This window comes from Lissotriton helveticus, chromosome 5_1 (assembly GCF_964261635.1).
Source record: "Lissotriton helveticus chromosome 5_1, aLisHel1.1, whole genome shotgun sequence".
NCBI classification, from domain to species: domain Eukaryota; kingdom Metazoa; phylum Chordata; class Amphibia; order Caudata; family Salamandridae; genus Lissotriton; species Lissotriton helveticus.
This window is the reverse complement of record NC_136065.1, coordinates 1,815,447,963-1,815,468,202: the sequence shown is the minus strand read 5'-3', so window position 1 is coordinate 1,815,468,202 and position 20,240 is coordinate 1,815,447,963.

Sequence of the window (20,240 nt, the reverse complement as noted above, 5' to 3'; positions counted from 1 at the left end):
TGATGTAGTGTGAAATGGTGTAGAGTGCAGTGGCAGAGATTACAGTGGTGTATAGTAGAGTGCAGTGGTTTAGAGTAGAATGGCATAGAGTGCCGTGGCGTAAAGTGTACTCGTTCAGTGTAGAGGGATGAAGAGTGGAGTGACGTAGAATGCAGTGGCACCGAGTGCAGCAGTGCAGAGTGGATTAGAGTGGCATAGAGTGCACTAGCATAGAGTGGAGTAGTACAGAGTAGAGTGCATTAGCGTAGAGTGCAGTGTTGCAGAGGAGTGCAGTGATTCAGAGTGAAGTGGTGCAGAGTGGAGTGCATTGGCATAGAGTGTATTAGCGTAGAGTGCAGTAGCATAGAGTAGTGTTGCAGTACAGAGTGGCGTAGAGTGCAGTGACGTAGAATGGAATCGTGTAGAGAAGAGTGGAGTGGTCTGGAGCGGTACAGTGTACAGCTGAGTAGAGAAGAGCACTGTAGAGTGCATTGGCATAGAGTAGAGTGGTTCAGAGTACAATAGAGGGGCGTAGATTGCAGTTGTATCAAGTGGAGTAGAGTAGAGTATAGTGGCGTAGAGTGCAGTGATGCAGAATGAAGTGGTGCAGATTGGAGTGGAGTGGCGTAGAGTGGAGTGGTGCAGAGTAGAGTGGAATATGCATGATGTGTTAGCACACTGCCATTACAGATAGCACATTTTCAGTTGAAATGAGCATTACATTTGCGCAAAAATACAATTTTAGTAATAAAACTATACAGCTTGAAAACAATAATGTGTGGAAATGGCATCACCTATTGTATTGATTTGTTTAGATCATATTACAATATTTGTTTTCACCACACTTCAAAATTACCCAAAAATGTGCTTTATTTGTGCCTTCCTAATTTTGAAATATTGTCAATTATCTGCACAGTTCATTTACTGACATCTACATTTTGCTGTGTGCTAGAGAAAAGCCACTATGCATGCAAGATTGTCACATAAATCCTCTCTCTTTGAAGGTGGTAAACACCAAGCTCCCTCAGAAGACAGAGCCTGACATTTGACCTCTGTCTTTGAACACAGAAAATATGACAAGATAAGAACATTATTTACAGGCCGTTTTACAAAATAAGGGAGCCCTTAGGGGAGTAAAGTAAACAAGGTATACTCCACGGGATGGACTAACTCGCAAGTTGGACAGTCTAAAACAAATAAAGCCAGCAAATAGAAAGTCAGAAAATATGAGTTACAAGCTACAAAGTCAATGGTAAGCAATGGGCAGAATGCATTTCCAGGGAAGGTTTCAGGATGTCAACAAAACATCTTTTCGCAACCAAACAGCTGTGCTGTCTGGTAGGCTTCAACCTAAAAAACATTTCCCAAAGCAGGTTTGTCACATTTACTCAGGCAGAAGTTAATTCATAATTAAATATCTGTATAAATAAATGTTATGCTTTGCTATAGGACGAAGAGCTAATGTGACAATTATGCTATTCGGTTAGGCGTTCTAGGTATTGAGGTGAGTTTTTGGTCCACCAAAATTCACTGAGGTCCTGGGTATCTGTGCACAGTTCTGTGTATGAGCAGAATCCCTGCAACATGGCGCACCTAACGATGTGGTCTTATTTTGAGACTCTCAAGTAGTGCTTATATTAGTCCACGATACCCTCACTATTGTTTCTGGTTGACGGTGGTGACGGTTTAACCTTCCTATATATACATAGGTTTGTTCAAGCTTGATAATTTAAAAAGGTTCATTCTTTGAAGTACTACCCATTTGTGCTACAATTCTTTTGCATTGTACTTATTCTCTTCTGTGCCCCTATGGCTGATGTTGAGATCTCACCGCATAGTAGGGTGGCCATCCGCAATAATTTGCAGACGTATAGCGTCACCGCGGATGGCATGGCAGTCGTTTTTGTGGTGAGTGCTGAAGCGGCGTACCTTTTTGAGCTCTTCCACTCATGGGTTACCTTTCCTGCAGTTATTGATGGTACTGGTACTTTTCACATTTATACTCCCAAGGCCGTGTCTCTGGTATACACTCCATATAGGACACTAGAGATTCCTATTACAGCCTAGCAGCATCGAGTTTGGTTTGATGGCGCCCTTCCTCAATCGGTAACGGTGGTTCGGTTAGGCCCTATGTCTATTCCTGGGGCCATGTGGCCGGTTATGGCCGGTTACTCGCCGCATCCACGTTATCTAACAGTCAGTATAGCTGAGTTACGTGTACTCTACGCCTCCTTGGTTGGTGTGCACCGGGCCTTAGTGCAATAAGTATCACGCAACGTCCAGGTGGGGGCACCTGGTGCTGCGGCGCAACCAGTTGGACCGGCCGGGATGAAAATTAACCCCGCCATGGAGAATTCAGTTATGGGCAAGCGCCCCCAAGATAAAGATGATATGCCTTTTTGGCTTGCTGAGAAATTTGACCAACTGGAAGCAGTATTTCTTAACACAAATCTTGTTGAAAAGCACAGGATTCCGACCATTAGTTTGCAGAAAGACTTAATACCAGAGGTGCCTGATTGTGAGACCTGGGTTTAGATTTTTGCGACAGTCTATGCGAAGTGCTTCGGCACTCCGTCAATGGCTGTCCTACCCTCCGTCATTAAGCGTTTACAAGTTGAACACGGAGATGGAGGCGGCCGTTGAATTGGGGATGAAACTCTGGGTGTTTGAGGTTGTTTCAGATCTCGTCCTTGTAAATGTAAATGTAAATGTCATGGTATTTATAGAGCGCACTGTCACCAGACGGTCACCTTGCGGTGTCGCCTATTCGGCTTCCTGGGGCTGATACTCATACCGCTGTGGAACCCCTCCTGGCTTTCCCTGTGAAGTGTCCACTCCTGGGCACCCCTAGGGTGAAGCCAGGCATCCTTAGCGCTGTTGGGGCCGGTGTGGAGGCTAAGCAAGCTATTGCCCAGAGTTGCAGCATGGGGCCCGTGATTAGAATAGGCACCGTGGCGAGAATTAACAGGTCTGAGGAAATTGAGCCCGAGACCCTGCCGAGGTGGGAATCGAACCCTGGTCCCCTGGCCAGAACTCTGCATCAGGGTCTGCCGCTCTAACCATTGAGCCACACTCCTCCACTAATGTTAAGGGAGATGCAGTGAACTTCCAGGTGACTAATGCTTTACGCAATGTCCCCAATGCCGATAAACCCAGTCAGTTACCGAAAAATCATTGCGGTGGCTTATAAGACCATTGGCCGCATTAGTTTGGGTGTTAAACCTTTTGCTAAAACAACAGCTCAAAAGCAAACGCAGGGGGAGAGTTCTAATAAAGATGAACGCCCCAATTTTCCAAAGCAGAATTGGAATAAGAATAACAAACAGGGGAAACAGCAACAGAAACAGGGGTCACGTCCTGCATCACCAATACCTGCGTCTACTAAGCGCACTTATGATTTGCGCGACTGCACTAATATTAAGTCGCCTGATCGTTTTCAGGTTCCTGATCAATGTTCTCCTTGCTCTTTGCAGGATACATCGGTCTCACCCACCGGTGGAGGAGACAGCGGCAGAGGTCGGGGTGCCCAGCAAAGCTGTGAGCTGCCCCGTAAAACGGAAGGTAAAGGCAAGCAAGACGACTTTCCACGTCAACTACCCCAGTTTCAGAAGAAGAAAGTTGCCGCTTTAACAGCAAGATATGCCACAGATAGACAGAACACAGCTTCGGAACCTGACATGGGCGCTGACGCTGCTAGACCGCGCAGCGGAAATTACAGTAGTGTGGGAAGCATTGCGTCCGTATCTGAAGGCGACAGCAACTGACACGTTTGTTACTGTTGAGACAGCTGACACTCGAGTGGCTCCCCCTGACAGACTTTATGAAATAGTTCTTTTAATGGAAGGTGACATACATCGTACGATAAAAGGGGTCTATGCCACAGCCTCAACCCCCAATATCCCATGCGACGTGAAGCGGAAGCTCCTGTGGCAGAAATCCTTGAACAATTGGAATATCAAGGTTTAATTGAAACATGTGTGTCAGCGATGAATAATCCTCTTTTTACTGTGACCAAGCCTGATGGCTCGTACCGTTTGGTATTGGATTACCGGCCCTTGAACTCCCATTGTCGGGCCTGCGTGGTACAGAATACTCACAGTTCAGCCCTTGTGGATAGTCTCGTGCGTAACCGGTTTAAGACCACACTTGACATATCCAATGGCTTTTTGAGCCATAACCTGTCCTCTATTAGTAGTCAATGGACAGCTTTCACCTGTGGCGGTAAACAAAAACCGTTCAAAAGATTAGCTATGGGCTACAAGAACAGGCCAGGCGTCTTTGCCGCCCGCATAGTCTCTCTTTTAGAGAGACTCGACCCTGATGCATGCTCGTATGTTGATGACATTTATCTCACAGATGAAGAACTATGGCTGCATCTGTGTTGTGTTGACCGCATCATTTGCATGTTTGCGTACTTCGGTTACAAATTTAACTTTGCAAAATCACACATTGCGGAGTACACAGTGTTGTTCCTGGACTATGAGCTCAACAATGAAGGTAGAGGTTTAGCGCCTCACTTCCTGGAGAAATGCGCACAGCTGCGCGCTCCAACAACTCTGAAAAAACTGCAATCTTTGCTGTTTTTTTAAAACTTTGGGCGTACTTAAATTCCCGATTATGCCCAGTGTATCAAACCACTTTATGCCTTGATACAACCGACTTTCACCAAATCTTGCTGGCAGCTTGAACATTCAACTATTTTGCAATCATTGCAAGCTGATCTTCTTGAACCTAAATTCTTATGGAATCGTGACAACCACACCAACCTGGTCAAAAGAATTGTCCTTGGGGCGGTGAGTTTCACGTACCGGACTTTTAATGAGGGTGACACGGTCCTCATTGCCTACAAGTCACACTTGTACACTTCGGCTGAAATGCGTTTTTCCACAGTCGAAAAGGTTCTGACTGGCGATTCTAAAAGAACGCTCGCTGTTGCAGGGCTAACGCATGTTGGTTGTTACACCGTATCCTGCCTTGGAGGCAGTGACGAAAGCCAGTGTACCAAATTCAAAAGCTTTGCATCCTCGGTGGATACAATGGGCAACATCTTTTACATCTCCGGATGTCACTTTCATTTTTGATTCCTCTTTGCAAACTCAGGATGGATTCCAGAGCTTGGTGACGTTATAGGAGAAAAGCTGACCTCCGCTTCTGGCTCTTTTGATCCTTGGTACAAAGGCCAGGTGCAGTTCATCCGATCGTAAAGGCTTATTGGCTTGATAGGGTTTGACTAAAGGGGAGATAATCTTAGGTCCATTCCCTCCAAGCAATTTGTGAGTGATACAAAGAGCTTTAAAATGGACCCTCTCCCAAATGGGCAGCCAGTGTAGAGCTTTCATGGCAGGTTTGGCTGACTGTTGGTAGGGAATTCTCATAAGGGTTCTTGCCGCACAGTTCTGAATCATTTGGAGTTTAGAAAGTACTGCCTCCAGGGCAACCAAGTAAAGTACATTGTTGAAGTCCAAGCGTGATAGAATAAGTGCTTGGACTGCAAGTTTCCTGGCTTGAAATGTAAGTAGAGAAAGTACTTTACATAGCATTCTAAGCATGCTAAAGCAGGCGGCGACTACCTTTCTGGTTCGGACATTAAGAGTAAGGTCTGAGTCCAGCCAAAACCCCAAACTCTTTATATTTGATTTGGGAACGGGTGCTGGTCCCATTGCAGTCAGCCACATCTCAATTGGTCTAAATAGTGACGGGCTACACCCATTCAGCTTCAAATAGGAATAGTTCATCCATTTAGCCACTTCTTCGAGACAAGTACAGAGGCGGGATGTGGATGGATCAGGATGGTTAAGTGAAACCACTAGTTGAGTATCATCAGCGTATGTTACGATGTTCACTCCATAGGGCTGTATGATCTCTGCCAGTGGGGCCATGTAGGCATTAAAAAGCATTGAGCTTAAAGAAGAGCCCTGTGGAACTCCACATAAAAAGGGCCAAGGCTTGGAAGTGGTTTCACCCTCAAGTACCTGGAAGGATCGCCCCTCCAGGAATGACCGCAGCTAAGTACAAGCTGTTCCAGACACACCCAAACTTCTGAAACTGTCAATCAAGATACGGTGATTCACCGTATCGAAGGCCGTGCTCAGATTCAAAAGGATCAGGACAGATGATCCTCCTGAATCGAGAATTTTTCTCGATTCTTCCAAGACAGCTAAGAGAGCTGTCTCTGTGCCGTGACTGAGACGGAATCCTGTTTGGGTTGGGTGGAGGAGATGGTTGGATTATAGATAGGCAGAGAGTGTAATATTTACATATTTTTCTAGGATTTTGCTGATTCCCGGGAGGAGGGAAATCGGACGATAGTTGGCCAAGCAGTCAGGGTCTAAGGTAGATTTCTTCAAAAGAGCCCTGACCATAGCTTTTTTCCAGGAGGGGGGGACTACTCCGGATATGATGGAAGAATTAACCAAGTCTAGAATGACCGGGCCAACTGTCTCTGTTTCTTGTTTGAAAATCCTAAGTGGGGCAGGGTCACTAGGTGATCCGCTTTTTACCCGGCTGGCAGTCACTAACAGACAATTATAGTCCATTGTAGGAAAGGCTTCTAGGCATGTTCCCTTGTCCTCTGTATAGGGCTTATCATAATAGATAAGATTGGGGTCTTCAGTGGAAGAGAAGGATCCATAGATATTCTTAATTTTGTTATGAAAAAATTCCGCCATTTCATTACAGCATAGATCTGAGATAGCGGGGGGGTCGGGGAGAGAGGGAACATTCATTAATTTCTTGACAGTTTGGAAAATTTCACGAGAGGAGTTAGTGGAAGAAGCTATGATCTTCTCATAATAGAGAGCTTGGGTGTTTCTGATTTCAGTTTTATAAGTTTTGATGGCATTCTTATATTCCTGCTTCTTGTCTCGGGAAAAATTCCTTCTCCAGCCTCTCTCTGTCTTTTTACAAATTTGTTTCAGTTCTCAGAGCTTTGGAGTGTACTAAGCCGCTTTATTAGGTACTTTATGCAGCTTGATTGTTGTTTTGGGACGGACTGAATCCAGTGAGTTATTAATCCAGTTGCCAAATTTCTCATTGGCCTCTATCGGATCAGAGTCCGTAGCGGGCCTAGATCTCTCCAGAGTTGATATCCAAGTGTCTAGTGGGAGTTTTGACCAGCATTGGAACTTAGTTTGTACTAGTCGGGTTGGGGGAGTGGCTTGGGTAGAAGACCAGGAGAAGGGGATGAGGAAGTGATCCGACCAAGTAATAGGTTTTGGGGCTTGGCAGGATAGCTCCTTCAGAACTGAAAAAATAGGATCTAGGATGTGTCTTTTAAGTGTGTTGCTGACAGTACTTTTTGAGTAAGCTGTAAGGCGGCTAGGTCTGAAATCAATTTGGTTGCATTTTTAGAGGTTACATCGTTGAAATGAATATTAAAATCTCCAAGAATGGTAAAGTTAGCAGTGGAACTTGCTAGTTTGGAGACCGTGTCTGTAAGTGTGTTACTGAATTGGCCTATAGATCCTGGGGGGGGGGATAGATGGATCAGGATCCCTGAGAGAGTTAACATAGGTGTGAATCCTATTGTGAAAAAAGGTTTTTGCAGTTTGAGAGAGGGCTCCCAGGATTCTATAGATGAGGTGATTCTTTAAAATGATGGCAATTCCACCCCCTTTGCCATTAGTTCGATCTAGCCTCTGTATTATGTAACCAAGAAGAAGAGCTTGAAATATGTCAGGATCAGCGGCTGTATTTAGCCAGGTTTCCGTAAGGAACAGAGCATCCGGGCTTTCCTCCATAAGGAGCAGGAATTCTTCCTCTGCATCTTTTGATAGAGAACGACATTTTAATAAAAATAGTTTAAAAACTTGGTGTGGTATAGCTAAATATGAGTTGGTAGGACTAGGGTCCTGAAAATTATAAGAACAGTGCTTTCATCTATAGTTCCAACAGCCAGGAGAGATAGAGTGAAGACAAGCGGGATCTGGGGTTGAGTTCAGATGTTTAATTTGGTTTGTGCTATACCGGAATTTTCCTAATGGGAAACAGGCAGGGGTTCTGGCCCATGGGCGCGGATGGGCGCAGACGGGCTTGCCTCTGGTGCGCCTTTGGCACGCCCGCTGCGCGCGGTCGCCCCATCGGGCTTAATATAGCCCTGGTGGCTCAGCGACTAGAGCGCTGACTTGCAAGATGGCGGCCAAATTATGCTGGCAAAAAGTTCCCCCCTCGATTCCCACACAGTGCAAGTGAGCAGTTCGTGCAACAGTGCAATTTAAGTAGCATGTAACAATTTTAAAATTCAATTTACAAGCTTCATAGAACAATTTTTACAAATTCAATTTTGCGGTCTTTCTACTCAGAAAACGCTGTTCTCGCGCAACTAACGACTCAGCTTCTTTCACGCTGCGTGGTCGCATCATCGGGCTTAATATAGCCCTGGTGAGCTCAGCGACTAGAGCGCTGACTTGCAAGATGGCGGCCAAATATTGCTGGCAAAAAGTTCCCCCCACGATTCCCACACAGTGCAAGTGAGTAGTTCGTGCAACAGTGCGATTTTAAAATTCAATTTACAAATTTCAAAGAACAATTTTTACAAATTCAATTTTGCGGTCTTGCTACTCAAAAAACGCTGTTCTCGCGCCAGTAACGACTCAAGCAGCTTCTTTCGCTTGAGGATTTCCATTGTATGATTTACACTGACGGATCGGCGCAACCGGCAACCGGATCAACGCATGCTTATTCAGCAGCCTGCGCAATAGTGGTGGGTAGAATGGTGGATGGAGAGTTCAAGTCCAATGTTGTGCATACACAGACATTAGGGGACTGTACCGCCCAATTGGCAGAGCTCCATGCTCTGTTGCTTGCACTGGACCCTTGTGTGACTACTCTAATTGTAAGTGACTCTTACTACTGTGTTCAGTCTTACAATGACAATTTATTTTTTTGGACTCAAAATTAATTTCGTGATTCCAAAGGTAGCACAATCAAACACAAAATGCTATGGGTTCGAGTGGTTGAGCTTAAAGAATGGCTGCCACTCGTGTTTGTAATTCATACTCTTGGTCATCAGCGCGTAGGAGGACATGCTGTTGGTAACAGTCTTGCTGATGAAGCAGCAAAGACAGCAGTAGCGACATATGTAGTAGCAACAGTTACACGTTCAAAAAGTGTAGAAGAGTAGGATCTGCTTACTATGGTTACCCCCATTTTTTGCTGTGTTTCCCTGGTTTAGTTGCAGTAGATTCGTGCACACGCTTTGTTTGGGTGTGGCCAAAACGGAGTGCTGATGCCCGCACTGTCATAAGGGATTTGCGTGTCTTTGTGGGAATTTTTGCATGTGGCACCTTTCATTCGGACCAGGGTCCAGCTTTCGCCTCTTAGGCATACAAGGATACCATGCGTTCATTGGGGGTACAAGTAAAAATTTCGTCTCCATACAGACCTGAGGGTAATAGTGTTGTGGAGCGAATGAACCGTGACTTAAAGCAATCCTTGACAGCTAGGGTTTAAGGTACTGGCAGGAACTGGCTGGCCCATTTCTATAGTGTTCAACATGCACTTAATAATCTTCCTAGAAGGTCTCTGGGTGGGCGGACCCCATACGAAATGCTCTTTGGCATCAAAATGTTTGTTCCGGACCTTGAGGGTCAAGACATGGCGGCGTCTGCCGCACCCTTTGACGTAGATGACCATTCTGCTGTGTTACAGAATCTACAAAAGACCCGTGACAGTCTTTCGAAGGAACATTTGCCCTCCATAACTGATAATACGCTTCAGATTCCGGTAGTTGGCTGGCTACCCCGAGTTGGTGATCTGGTCCGTGAGAAGGTGGAGAACAAGAAGGAGTTCGGCCCCTCATATTGAGCACCAGTTCCAGTACTTGGCATGCAGGGCACAAGAACAATCATTTTACCTCCACTTCCTGGTCGCAAGGAAAACAGGTACATCTCCATTGACAATGTCAAATTACAGCGAGTGGCCGATTCTTCTTAGTATGACACCTGCGGTCTCTTGTCCAGCAATGCTGAGAAATTCTGTTTTGGCTCCAGCGAGTACCACCAGGCCTGACGTTGCTATAGAGATGCCTACAGTTACAAATCCTTTATTGAATCCACCGGCTGGTGATCCCCTTGATGATACTGAGTATACTTACCCCACAGATTTGTCAATGCCTGATTTGCAAACAAGTGCAGTTAACCAGTCGCGCTTTTCATTTGACACTGACTCTACTACATCAAAGTCCCCATTAAAAGTTTTGATTTTTGCTGTTTGGTTTAAAAACATTTTTTGATACCCCCTTGGACTTGCATTTGGCTGTTGCTTTTTTCTATTTTTTTATTCATGTCAGTTGGATTTGTGGTGTATTTTTTCTGTCTTCTGAATGGACATTATGTTAAAGAAAGACCTACAATTAGACTAATTGATGAAACTGTGGCACCCCACTCCTCATCACACATAATGAAGAGGGACCAGAATTTTGTGAATATCACTGCATGGCCTGTCTTAGATGGGATTGGGTGGAATGCTGTGAAGGTTCAGATTTATGGCCCCACGGAGTTTATAAATGTCCCCAATGTGCTTTGTGTTTCAATGGGGGATGTAGTAAAACAAAACATACGCTCTGATGATTGCGATGTCCAAGCCGTAGAGGCTCTGTTTTCTGATTTGAAATATTATGCTGCTTTTGATGCTGAAGATTTGTACTTAGACTCAGCCAATTATGCAGACTTGTTTTGCTACCAACATTATGGCAATCATTTTCTGCATAAACCAAACACGTTTAGAAATGTGGTTAATTATACACAATGGGAACATTGTCCAGCTCCCGTTTAAGGCAGCTCCAAAACCCTTTTGAAAAAGTTTACTTATTTTACTGATTTTAATCTATCAAATCCTGACACATTTTATTTTAAGATGACTGCTAAGTCCTCTTCCAAAGTTAGACTGACCCACACTAAATTATTGTATTCGAAGTCCTTTATTGATCAATTAGCTATAGGGGGCTATGAGCTGTGGAAAGATACTATAGATCTTAAATCTATTTGGGGTTCTAAAAGTTGGCATGTGCAAGGCACTGAGGCTTTGCATCGTGCATGTCTCATCCTGAACCATATGTTGTTTTTGAATTCGACTATTTCTCAAATTACTTGCTTTGAATTGGCTACGTCTAAAAAATTAAATGCCCCTTTCATTCCTAATTTGGGTAAATATCCTACCTGGTACAATCACACTGATAGGTCCCTTGATGGTCTGAAGTCCCTGATCCTGAATTCCTCATTTAATGTTTCCAGCTTAGATTCCAAAGATTGGTTATTATGGCAAAAAGTTCAGATTCATGTCGACATCATTTTCTGGGTCTGACCCCTGGCTACACACAGGTTAGGGTGGATCCCCATTTTGAGAGCGACCATTCTGTCACTACCTATTCTGTAGACAAGTTATGCCAGAATTGGCTCAAACATTCCACTTTAGCGTCAGTTAAGCTCCATTTGTCCAAATTGACTGACGATGTTGATTTGAATGACTTTGAATGACTACCACAGGCAGATCCAAAAGATGGATATATGCTGTTCACAATGAATTTTGGAAACTGTCTCAAATTGAAGATGCTTCTAGATTAAGAGCTATTGGTCAAGCTAATTTAGAAGAAGTGCTTGCAGTTGTAGATAATAGCATTAACACACTTTCTTCCCGAATTTACACATTAGATAATATTGTTTCATCTGTTGTTGATATTGTGCAAGATGAAGTGTCTGTATTGTACCATGGTCAAAATCAATTACGTTTCATTATGCAGTTTGCCTGGACTTTGCAAACTTTAAAAGCTGGTAAAGTTCCATGGGACTACATGAACACGTCCTCTCTCTTTTTACCATTTAATTTGACTGAAAAGCAACAATTTATATCAATGAAGGATGCTGCATATTCACTTTTGCATATTGAAAAGTTGGAACTTTTACCTTTTTCTGTAGCCGAATCGAATTCAGCAGTTTGGTTAATTCATGGGTTAATAACATTACCTTTTCCCCTGTTCAAATTGAGTGTGTGCATGAAACACTATGCTATAGGCAGATATGAACCTTTGGGTAGTGCTTAGCTCCATGAAGTATGGTCTCTGCCGTTTACCTATAGGTGCCTGAGGGAGGGTAAAGAAGTTTATTTGAATGGTGAAGAGTGCACTTCTACACCTGACCACTCATTTGTTTGTAAAAATATCCAATTGCACGGCTCTTTTAATTCGAACGGCCCAAATTTGGCCTGCATTTTAAAGGGTACACCAGCGCCTTCTATAACACCAACTTTCACGTTGCTAGCAAACAGTAGTTATTTGCTTTTAAATAATGAAGATTGCTGTGGGATTCTGGCAGGGATTCCGTACATTGTGACTGTCTCCCAACGTGTAGTCTGCTGTAAGAATGTGCTGTTTCCTCCTCCACATGGGATGCTCGTTGTATCCATCTGGCCTTCCATTCTAACCTTGAAAGCAGAGTTCAACAAGATGAGTCGAATAAGGGCTCTATTGTCACAGAAAGAAATTGGCCTTACCTCTTCGCGTGAGTCATTCGTCCTTCACGTTGCAAACACCTGCACTGAAGGGCATGCCCTTTTGAATACAGATCTCCCCCTGCATTTTGGAGCTTTGATTCACACAATATTCAATGCCATGGGCTTGGCACACATTTTTAAAATCGTACGTTCTGACCTTGTGACCTCATTCCAAACTATATTTGGTGTGATACCGGCATTTTTTGATTCTATTTTTCAAGCCTCTTTGGCGGTTTACCATTAATTCTTGCCCTGTTTGCTGGTGTACTGCTGTTAATTCGCTTGCTCGGAAATGGCTGCACCGTCTGTGTCACAAGACAATCGGCCCCGGCTGCTTCAGCTTCGCAACTGGATGCTTGATTACTATGGAACGCTGCCTCTGGCTACATTGAGTGCAGCATATGGATTATCATTCCGGTTCTCCTACTTTACATGCGTATTGCCTGTCTTCCATTGCTTGGATTGCTGTTTTGAGTGGGCTCTGGATTTGTGTCTCTGCAATACGGTGTCTCCTAACCCGGATTCTGATCAACTAATGAGTCCCTTAGTTACTCATGAGTTGCAATGTTCTGGAATTGGAATTATGGCCTTTGCAGCGATGCATGGAGTTCTGCAGCGAGGCATGGAGTCCTAGGGATTTGGGATATATGTGCGATGACAAATGACTTCCTGGCACGCAGTTATATCGAAAATGACCCGAGTTGTCCTCTGATGGTGTTAGAGGCTCTGGCTATCGAAGAACATGTATGTTCCTTTCCATTACTGAATTGGATGGCTGAAATGTTCTCTGATGATAACAATGACTTCCTATTGGAGGCGGTTGCAACGTACTGTGCCTATACGCTGTTGGATTGAAGTGACATTTTTTCGACTTCAAAACACGTATTGGACTCGTGATTTTTCATTCATTTTTTTCTTTCTACTCATTCCTTATGTTGGTCACTATACGACCCCTGCTTGGTTTTCAGATTTTTGTGGTTACTAATTCAGAATTTACTCCGAATTATCCAGTTTGGCAAATTTTGAACTTGGTTCTGTCTCACCCGAACTTGAACTCCTTGTTCCTAACTTGCCTCCCGTTTGTGGGTGTTCCAATAAAGGCAGGGTGTAGTGAAGGCAGGGCCCTGCTGGCGCACATTGCTATGCACAAAGACGCCACTATATTAGTTCTGACTGAATATTTAGTTTATTGTGTATCATTCCCTCATTTTTTTCATTGAGAACATGTTTAATTCTCACAAGAAGAGGCTTCAGGTCTGTGCCTCACTTTTGCTGGCAAGTCAGACTCCTAATCACCACTCAACATGCAGGAGTTAGTGTGGAGCAAGCAGTCTCAATTCTTATTTATTTATTTATAAAGTTTTATATAGCGCAAAATTGGTCCCGAAGGATATCAGAGCGCTTTACAATTTGAGGCAAAGGTAACAAATCAGAACATTATTCTAACTCATGAGCACAATATATTTGCTTGCCTGAGTCTGCTGCTCCGTCGGTACGGGGAGAAAACCGATGATCCAAAGACTCCCTCGACCAGGCACGAGGTCCAAGAACACTAACGTGTGGCGGACTGGTGACTGCAATCGGAAACACCGACGTCAAGGCGTCTGCAGCTAGATGAGAGCGGATAATTGCAAAAGTCTGAACCGGGCTTCAGGTGAGAGGAAGGAGGTAATGGCGGCCAAACGAAACCGAAACCCATGAGGCTCTGAACCTGCATTGCAGCACCATTGCTACCACCGCCCGACCCTGCTCATTCAACTTGCCTAATCTGCCTGCTGTCTGCGGTTGTGGTGGGCAGGGGGTAGCACAGAGGAGCGGCGAACTGTGGGAGGGGCAGCAATGGAGTCTCACTAGAGAACGGAGAGCATTATGCAGAGTGAAGAGCTGGAAGGACCGGACACCGGAGGTATGCACTGCATACATACATGAGGATTGCGGCGAGAACGGGGATAAGGAGAAACACCCCCCCCCAACAACAAGGAGCTCGGAGAAGACAAAGGGGAATTGGCGGACTGCAGACAAGAGTTAATCTGAAACCTACCTCCGCTACAGCAACAGCACCACCGCCGCCATTTTAGTCAGAGAGCCGGGGAGAGGGGCTCAGTGGTCTAGATAGGAAACAGCAACCAAAGTGGGGGTAAGCGCGAGTTTTGCCCGACAGCAGCCCCGCAATCGATCACCATGGCACTCACCCGCAAGCCCAGCACAGCGAGTCTAAGGCGGAGGACCGAGGCGAAAGCTGTGACGATAGTGAGAGTGGGAGAAGCACAGAGTCTGCCCAACAGCTCTGAGTCTGCAGCCCTGCAATCGCTCTTCAAGGCACTCACCCACAAGTGTAGCACAGCGGGTCTATGGCGGGGACCTAGGCAAGACTGCGACTGAGACGGTGCATCTCTCAACGCGATATGTAAAAGGCACATCGGTACAGAGTAACAAAAGCGGACAGTGGCGCCACACTCAGCACAAGTTATACTGATGACAAGGAAGAGCTCTGGAACACCATTTACAGGACTTACGAGCCGTTGTGATCTGAAGGTTTTTCTCTTGTGGAACAGGATATGGTACACAAGACAAGCGCCAAGACGCCTTCGGGCGTTCGCCCGCTTTATAAATTGACAAATCAAATCAAATCAAAAATCAAATCAAGTACACAAATATAAACATATACATTGAGGTGTAGGTACACAGCGCACTGTGGATCCACTCCCACAACAAGGAATAGTACCAGGAGTGAAACTGAAATCAAGCGCCCCCGCTGCCATTGAAGCCAGGTGTGGAGATCAGCGGACTGGGAGGAAAGAGGAGACATCAACCCCAGCGGGGTAAGCACCGCAGTTAAACCAGGGGAGGCCGAATCTGACCATGCCCTACGAGACGCTGTGGGAGGAATAAGACACTCATCAAGACGCTCACCTGCAAACAGGTACACACAGCGGGACTACCAGAGGTGAGCTGGAAAAGTGGCAGGTGGGGGAGGCTTAGACCCACAGAGCGACAGGGCAACAGGAGGAGCAGTCCTGGCAGCCGGCATAAGAGAGAGGGGCACGTGGGACTGCTAGCAGGCACGGGAAGGAGGAGCGCGAGGGGTGCAGAGTAAAGCGCCCAGAGTGTAAAGCCGGACAGAAGCCTGACACTATCCAGGGCAGCCGCTAAACAACCCATCAGCAACCGCATAATCGCTCCCAGAGGAGGACTGGCCAAAGAGAGAGCCGGGGGACAGATCGAGAAGGGTGAAAATTGGGCCACCAAGCAGAAACAATCTGAGGAAGACAAGAAACTGCTCTAGGGAGACAACCGGGCACATAGCAAATTCCCGGTACGACTAGCCAAGAGGTAGAGATCCAGTAGGCCCAATAGAACGAGGCCAGACACCCTAGCACAGCAAGAGAAACAGAGAACAAGCCAACGGAGGAGCCTAAACAGCCCCAACAGACACAGGGGAAGACAGCTCGAGATCACAGAGCTCTGGACGTAGAGCCAAGGAGAAAAGGGAGATTTGACCCACACTAGGAGAAGAGAGGTCTAGCAAACATGGCGGGGAGCGAGGCAAGACTTCAGCAACAGCTTAAAAAAAACAAGCATTGGAAATGCAATAGGGCTCGCATTAGGAAAGTTTGAGCTATTGGTCTTATAAATTATTTTTTTTTATTTATGTTTTTTTTTTTTAAATAGCTAAATTAATAGCTTTGTCATTTACAATGCCAATAGTTATAACTTTCGCAAATGTGACACCTATATCATTTTTAATGCAACCTGTTTTGTATTTACGTGACTTAGATGTATTGATATTACAAATAACAATGGCTTTTGATTTTTTTAAATAATTAATACTTAAATAATTTATTTAATTTGTAATGGCAATAGCTTAAACTTTTGTAAATAACTTTTGTGAAGATTATGTTCAGTGTTTTTTATTGTGACAAAAATCCAAGAACAGAAGTGAAATATTAACATCTTTTTGTGATTTGTAATAAAGCGTGAAAGCTTGAAAACTGCTTGAAACATTGAAAGAACATATTTGAACCAGTGATGCTGTGGTTGCGCTGAGTGATGCTGTGGTTGCGCTGAGTGATGCTGTGGTTGCGCTGAGTGATGCTGTGGTTGCGCTGAGTGATGCTGTGGTTGCGCTGAGTGATGCTGTGGTTGCACTGAGTGATGCTGTGGTTGCGCTGAGTGATGTGTGCATCAGTGGAGCTTAGTGGGTGCATTGGTGGAGCTCTTTGGTGGGTGCATTGGTGGAGCTTAGTTGGAGCATCGGTGGAGCTGTGTGGTGGGTGCATCGGTGGAGCTGTGTGGTGGGTGCCTTGGCGGAGCTGTGTGGTGGGTGCATCGGCGGAGCTGTGTGGTGGGTGCATCTGTGGAGCTGTGTGGTGGGTGCCTCGGTGGAGCTGTGTGGTGGGTGCCTCTATGGAGCTGGGTGGTGGGTGCCTCGGTGGAGCTGTGTAGGTGGAGCTGTGTGGTGGGTGCATCGGTGGAGCTGGGTGGTGGGTGCATCAGTGGAGCTGTGTGGTGGGTGCATCGGTGGAGCTGTGTGGTGGGTGCATTGGTGGAGCTGTGTGGTGGGTGCATCGGTGGAGCTTAGTTGGTGCATCTGTGGAGCTGTGTGGTGGGTGCATCGGTGGAGCTGTGTGGTGGGTGCCTCGGCGGAGCTGTGTGGTGGGTGCCTCGGCGGAGCTGTGTGGTGGGTGCCTCGGCGGAGCTGTGTGGTGGGTGCCTCGGCGGAGCTGTGTGGTGGGTGCATCGGCGGAGCTGTGTGGTGGGTGCATCGGCGGAGCTGTGTGGTGGGTGCTTCTGTGGAGCTGTGTGGTGGGTGCATCTGTGGAGCTGTGTGGTGGGTGCATCTGTGGAGCTGTGTGGTGGGTGCATCTGTGGAGCTGTGTGGTGGGTGCCTCGGTGGAGCTGTGTGGTGGGTGCATCGGTGGAGCTGTGTGGTGGGTACATCGGTGGAGCTGTGTGGTGGGTGCATCGGTGGAGCTGTGTGGTGGGTGCATCGGTGGAGCTGTGTGGTGGGTGCATCGGTGGAGCTGTGTGGTGGGTGCCTCGGTGGAGCTGTGTGGTGGGTGCATCGGTGGAGCTGGGTGGTGGGTGCATCAGTGGAGCTGTGTGGTGGGTGCATCGGTGGAGCTTAGTGGGTGCATTGGTGGAGCTGTGTGGTGGGTGCATCGGTGGAGCTTAGTTGGTGCATCGGTGGAGCTGTGTGGTGGGTGCATCGGTGGAGCTGTGTGGTGGGTGCCTCGGCGGAGCTGTGTGGTGGGTGCCTCGGCGGAGCTGTGTGGTGGGTGCATCGGTGGAGCTGTGTAGTGGGTGCATCGGTGGAGCTGTGTGGTGGGTGCTTCTGTGGAGCTGTGTGGTGGGTGCATCTGTGGAGCTGTGTGGTGGGTGCATCTGTGGAGCTGTGTGGTGGGTGCATCTGTGGAGCTGTGTGGTGGGTGCCTCGGCGGAGCTGTGTGGTGGGTGCTTCTGTGGAGCTGTGTGGTGGGTGCTTCTGTGGAGCTGTGTGGTGGGTGCATCTGTGGAGCTGCGTGGTGGGTGCATCTGTGGAGCTGCGTGGTGGGTGCATCTGTGGAGCTGCGTGGTGGGTGCATCTGTGGAGCTGTGTGGTGGGTGCATCTGTGGAGCTGCGTGGTGGGTGCATCTGTGGAGCTGTGTGGTGGGTGCATCTGTGGAGCTGTGTGGTGGGTGCATCTGTGGAGCTGTGTGGTGGGTGCATCTGTGGAGCTGTGTGGTGGGTGCCTCGGTGGAGCTGTGTGGTGGGTGCCTCGGTGGAGCTGTGTGGTGGGTGCATCGGTGGAGCTGTGTGGTGGGTGCATCGGTGGAGCTGTGTGGTGGGTGCATCGGTGGAGCTGTGTGGTGGGTGCATCGGTGGAGCTGTGTGGTGGGTGCCTCGGTAGAGCTGTGTGGTGGGTGCCTCGTGGAGCTGTGTGGTGGGTGCATCGGTGGAGCTGTGTAGGTGGAGCTGTGTGGTGGGTGCATCGGTGGAGCTGTGTGGTGGGTGCATCAGTGGAGCTGTGTGGTGGGTGCATCGGTGGAGCTTAGTGGGTGCATTGGTGGAGCTGTGTGGTGGGTGCATTGGTGGAGCTGTGTGGTGGGTGCATCGGTGGAGCTTAGTTGGTGCATCGGTGGAGCTGTGTGGTGGGTGCATCGGTGGAGCTGTGTGGTGGGTGCCTCGGCGGAGCTGTGTGGTGGGTGCCTCGGCGGAGCTGTGTGGTGGGTGCCTCGGCGGAGCTGTGTGGTGGGTGCATCGGTGGAGATGTGTAGTGGGTGCATCGGTGGAGCTGTGTGGTGGGTGCTTCTGTGGAGCTGTGTGGTGGGTGCATATGTGGAGCTGTGTGGTGGGTGCATCTGTGGAGCTGTGTGGTGGGTGCATCTGTGGAGCTGTGTGGTGGGTGCATCTGTGGAGCTGTGTGGTGGGTGCCTCGGCGGAGCTGTGTGGTGGGTGCCTCGGCGGAGCTGTGTGGTGGGTGCATCGGTGGAGCTGTGTGGTGGGTGCTTCTGTGGAGCTGTGTGGTGGGTGCATCTGTGGAGCTGTGTGGTGGGTGCCTCGGCGGAGCTGTGTGGTGGGTGCATCGGTGGAGCTGTGTGGTGGGTGCTTCTGTGGAGCTGTGTGGTGGGTGCATCTGTGGAGCTGTGTGGTGGGTGCATCTGTGGAGCTGTGTGGTGGGTGCATCTGTGGAGCTGTGTGGTGGGTGCCTCGGTGGAGCTGTGTGGTGGGTGCATCGGTGGAGCTGTGTGGTGGGTGCATCGGTGGAGCTGTGTGGTGGGTGCATCGGTGGAGCTGTGTGGTGGGTGCCTCGGTGGAGCTGTGTGGTGGGTGCATCGGTACCCAGAGGTGGGCTGCGCCACTGCCTTGGTATATTGGTGCGAAAGCAAAAATGTTACTGACGACACATGCCAATTGATGAGGAGGTCCGAGTCAAAGCCTTTCTATGTGTGCATGCATTTTTTATAAGACTAGAATGATTGTCTAGGCCAATCCTAACAAATGCTCTGGACCCCGAGAACATGGAAACAACACTATGCACTCTGTTCAACTCACCCAATTTACCTTTCAGCAATAGGGACATGATTTTGATACCCTAGATATTACTTTTGAACCGATATAGCACTTTGCCAGCGGTAGTATAATGCCCTGCTCTAGGTTTCAATATGAAAACCAGACGAGGTAAGCTGCCTGGCAGACCTCCAACAATGTTTTTTAATTATTCACCGACTAACTTAAAACAAGCATTGGAAATGCAATAGGTCTCGCACCATTAGAGTTAGTGTTTTTAGAATTGTTTATGGGTTTTTTTTGTAAATGTTTAGCATTTTTGTTTCCTGTAGCCAATGCTAAAGTATTACAAATAAAAAAAAGCCATAAACATTTCTAAAAGCTCTAACTGAAATGGTCTGAGAACTATTGCACTGTGTGAGGGTGAGGGTGAGTGAGGGTGAGGGTGAGTGAGGGTGAGTGAGGGTGAGGGTGAGTGAGGGTGAGTGAGGGTGAGTGAGGGTGAGGGGTTGAGGGTGAGTGAGGGTGAGTGAGGGTGGGTGAGGGTGAGGGGTTGAGGTTGAGGGTGAGGTGTTGAGGGTGAGTGAAGGTGAGTGAGGGTGAGGGTGAGTGAGGTGTTGAGGGTGAGTGAGGGTGAGGGTGAGTGAGGGTGAGGGGTTTTGGGTGAGTGAGGGTGAGGGGGAGTAGTTGAGGCTGAGTGAGGGTGAGTGAGAGTGAGGGTGAGTGAGGGGTTGAGGGTGAGGGTGAGGGGTTGAGGGTGAGGGGTTGAGGGTGAGTGAGTGAG